We start from the raw sequence: 4812 nt of genomic DNA, 5'->3' as shown, positions 1-4812 counted from the left end.
GCCTGGAGCAGATGGGGTTGTGATGGGGTAGCAAGGATGAAAGTCTGGAAGAGAGATCAATGGCAATGGTAATTGATGTGGCAGGCATTGGTTGTGTCAGGTGTATGGTGAACAGCAGTAGACAACCAAACTCACTGAGCTAAGGATCAGACTTATTCCATGTTGCCCTGTATGGATGTCATGGTGCTGAGTAAAGGGTGGACCCCGGAGAATCAGACTTTTTCCTCTTTATGGCCCCTTTGCTTGGCATACTCGTAATCATCTCTTGAGCAGAAATGCCCCAGTTTAATATCCAGCTGCAAAATTTTATATTCAGCTGGCTATCACAGCATCTTATTTCCTCACACCCCCCACCCTTTTTGGTTTGAGACAGAGTTTTGCTCTGTTGCCAGGCTGGAGTGCAATGGCACAATCTTGGCTCACTGCAACCTCTGCCTCCTGGGTTCAAGTGATTCTCCTGCCTCAGCCTCCCGAGTAGCTGGGATTGCAGGCGTGCGCCACCATGCCCCACTAATTTTGTATTTTTAGTAGAGATGGGGTGTCTCCATGTTGGTCAGGCTGGTCTCAAACTTCCGACCTCAGGTGATCTGCCTGCCTTGGCCTCCAAAAGTGCTGGGATTATAGGCGTGAGCCACTGCGCCTGGCCCTTATTCCGCTTTGCTAAAAGAAAGCAATACTGAGGATACTAGTAGTGAGCAGGACAAGGAGAATAAATGTTAAAACACAATGAAGGCAATACAATATCGTACAAATAGAAGGGGTTATTTCTAAACCATTTGCACAAGTGTGAGTTACCTTTGCCTTGGTTTAAAAGTTTATTTTGCTGTCCTAAAATAGTTCTTCATTCCATCTGTGATTATCCCAGCCCAGGGTCTCATCTCAATTGCTAGGTCATTTCCAAACTTTTCACTGCCTTGGCCTCCCACCTCCCGTTCACTCACCCTCACCTGCTTCTGGAGTTACTCCCGAAAGTCCTGCACAGTCTGCACATTGCGATACGCAAAGGTTTATTCTCAGCCATCTTTCTCCTTGTCATTCTCTGTGCCCGCCAGTGGCATTTGCTGTTCTCTGCACATGAAATGCTCTGCTACCCTGGTTTGGATAAAGTACGCTGGTCTCGTTCTTCCCACCTCCACCCCATTTGGCTTTCTCATCAGTCCTCTTTTCTGCCTTATGCCACTCCCCCACAGGTTCTCATCATACTGGGACTCTCTTTTCTCCAAATCTTCTTTTTCATGGATGCTCTGTCCACACCCAGTTTCCAGCTTTTAACCTCAAAGAGACGCCCAATTCCACATCTCTAGTTCAAAGTACCATCTGGACATCCCACCGCCCTCTGTAATTACTATCAGCATGGGCAACTTCACGTGTCCAAAACCAAGTGGATTTTCCTTGCTGGAAGAGATTTTCCTTCTTCTCACGGATGAGTTTCCACTGCTGGACTTCTGGTTACCTGGGCTCACACTTCAGAGGGATCTTTGGGTGCCTCCATCCTTCATTGAGCAGTAGCCAAGGGCTACTAATTTTATATCTACAATATTTCACATTAGTTTTATTTCTCTTGCGTGTCATTCTTTTAGCTCAGATGCTTATGTGTTTTTTGGATCGTGGCTGTCAAACTTTAATGTTCCTAAAAATCACATTTTGATAATGCAGATTCTGGTGTGGGACCCAATATTCTGCATTTCTGGCGAGCTACCAGCTGATGCTGATGCTGCTAATCCCCGGACTACACTTTGAGTAACGAGGTTCTAGGTTAATTATTACAACAGTCTCAGAAGTGATTCTCCCTAAACCAGTGGTTCTCAACATATGATCCTCAGACAAGCAACTTTAACATTGCTTGGAAACTTCTTGGAAATGCAAATTCTTGGCCAGTTCCAGCCCTACCCAATCAGAAACTCTCTGAATAAGCCATCCAGGTGATGTCCTCCAGATGATTCTAATGCATGCTGAGTCTGAGACTCACTTATCTAGAGCTTACCTTTATAGCCTTCACACACACCCATACCCCAGAATCTTTGCAACAATGTTGTAAACGCTTCTTTAGTGTTTCCGCAATATGGCTTTCTTTTTGTCTGTTTGTTTGTTCATTTATTTACAGACAAGATCTCACTATGTTGCTTAGGCTCATCTCCACCTCCTGGACTCAAGTGATTCTCTCACCTCAGCCTCCCCAGTAGCTGGGACTACAGGCATGTGCCACCACACCTGTCACGATACAGCTTTCAAGGGCCTCAAACTTTGTCCCTAGTGGACTTCTCTCTCTCTCCATCCTCCTCCTCTTCCTAATTTTGGAGTGAAATTTATTGCATCTTGTTGTCTGTTCATTCCCTGTCTTTCCTCCATCTTCTCCTTCACTTGTTTCTTTTTCCTGAAGCACCCCCATGATTGCTCATTGGAAGCCTCTCTACTCCTTATGTCTTGCCAGACACCATCTCTGCTGTCTCGTATTCCTCAGGTCACTCAGCTAGGAGTGCATCTTTTCCCTTCCTTTCACTCAGTTGTGGTTAGCATATTGTGCATTGCACTAGAGTAGTGGTTTTCAACTGGGGCCGATTTTGCCCCAGGGGACATTTGCTTATACCTGGAGATGGGTTTGAATGTCACAGCTGCAGGTGGTGGTTCTGTAAGCAACAAGTGGGTAGAGGCCAAGGATGTTGATAAATATCCTAGAATGCATAGGAAAGCATTTCACACCACCCCTAAACAATTATTCAGCCCAAAAAGTCAGTAATGCATTGGTCGAGAAGCCCTGCAGTAGAGCAATATGTGTATGTTGTATTTTCTCTGAGATTGTTGTCAGCACCACCCTGGAGTTATGTCTTTGTCATGCATGCAAGTTCCAGTACAGAGAACCAAGTGCTTCATAATGTCTTCATTTTCTTGAGAAACTGACCAATCAAATATTGTAAAGTTTAAAAATGTGTGATTTTTATGTGGTTATTGTTGAAGAATATGTCAAGAATTCCATTGTCTTACTAAGGCTCGAACTTGACTTAAAACTCCACTTTCGTTATTACCTAGTGTGCTTAGGGAGTTGGGGGTGGGTCTTATTTCTTCTTTATCCTTCGTGGCTGATGAGGCTTTAAGTGCAGACAAGTTACTCATGATGGAACTGATGAAGACACGGAGGGTCAAGTGCCTGCTTTGCTAGTTTGAAACTGGGTATTACAACAGGGGTTGCATTAGAAAGCTTCTGTCTGGAAAAAACATGCATGGGCCCCCTGGTTGGGTGTGTTCTAGCTGTTGTTTGCAAGCAACTGGAGGTCTTGTTCTCTTTGCTTTGTACAGCCAAGCACTGTCACGGACACCCAGAAGTCTCATTCCTATGTATCTATAGGTTACAAAGCGATATGTTGCCTTGCGATGAGGTGGTGTGCACGAGGCTCTCTTGCCCACAGGGACCTCTCTGCAGGATGGAGACCAGCACACTTTAGTGTAGATTCTGATCTGAAATGCACCACAGGGAGGGAACTGGTTCTGAGAGCCGAACCAGGCTTTAATAACTCACAAGTCCAGTTCTGTTATTAAGCACTTGGGTACAAGTTCATCTTTGTGCATCCCTTGGGGCAAACTGAACTCAGAAATTTTCAGATTTTAGAAGGTAATCTGGGTGTGCACCACAAACTCCATAACACGCTCAGCAGAGTCTAGGCAGGACCTGTTAGTCAAATGCACCATGTGTGAGAAATATCGGAGGAGTCTCATGAGGTCAGAGAAGCAAAGACCATTCATAGCTTGGAGTTTGTTCAGGTCAGGTTTTGCTACCAAGTGCACTACAAGGTGTTTTTTTTTTTTTCTTTTTTGGTTTCGGAGATTTGGGGATTTTAGAGAGACCCAGGGATACAAGGCTGCTGGTAAGAAGATCAGGTTGGTCTTGATGAGATGGTTGCCCAGCATGAGTTTCAATTACAATCTCATTTCGACCACAGTGTAGAAATGAAATGTCAGGTGTGGAGTGGAGCTATGGGGCCTTACGGGAAATGTTGCTGTGGAAAATCCTGCTACGTGTCAGCAGTCTCCGGCATGTCAGCAGCCTCTGGCCTGCGATGCACAGATCTCTAAAGCACCCCCTGGGCTCCCCTGATTGCTGGCTATTTTTTTCTCTTTGTCACACAGAGGTTCCTTTGGTCTTGAGATAAAGGTCAGGTTTCTGTGAACCGACTGGCTGCAGCCTTTCTTCTTCTGCCGTCGGAGGTGGAGGTGAGCTGAGGTGTCTGAAGTGTCCTATTTCGTGGGTAAGAGACCCCAACAGCCTGGATGAACACTGTTGTAAACAGCATTTTGTCAGACAAGAGCCATGTTCATTTCCCTGTTGCCATGTGAGTGAGAATTCTGTGTCCTCAGACAGACCTCACTTCTCGGGGGCACAGTTCTCAGAGACGAAGGGGACAGTATCAGACATTAAAAAGGAGCTGAAGAGAAACAAGACATACCAAATACATGGAGGGTTTTTTTGTTTTTTTTTTTTTTTTCTACTGAGTTTAAACACTGCTTTCTTTAAACAGCAGCTTTCCATAATGCACGAGTCTTATGAATATGAACCAGGTCATTGTTGTTTAACCTTCACCTAGGTTAGCTCCAAATACGATGTGACATCTTATGTCACCCTGATTCTTCTAAACCTGATATTTTATTGCCTAATGCATGCCTCTTAATGAGGATCATAGCATGAATGTGTGATAATCAAAAGATCTTATTTTTAAATGCTACTGTTATCCATAATGGTACAAGGGTATAGGACTATTCCTTAATCAGTCCCTGGTGACCATCACTCTCAAGTAAAAAAAAGCCGGGGGGGGGGGGGGG

The sequence above is a fragment of the Rhinopithecus bieti genome, unplaced genomic scaffold, assembly GCF_001698545.2.
Source record: "Rhinopithecus bieti isolate Rb0 unplaced genomic scaffold, ASM169854v2 scaffold_17184, whole genome shotgun sequence".
NCBI classification, from domain to species: Eukaryota; Metazoa; Chordata; class Mammalia; order Primates; family Cercopithecidae; genus Rhinopithecus; species Rhinopithecus bieti.
The sequence above is the reverse complement of the archived record's forward strand: the minus strand, read 5'-3'. Positions refer to the sequence as shown.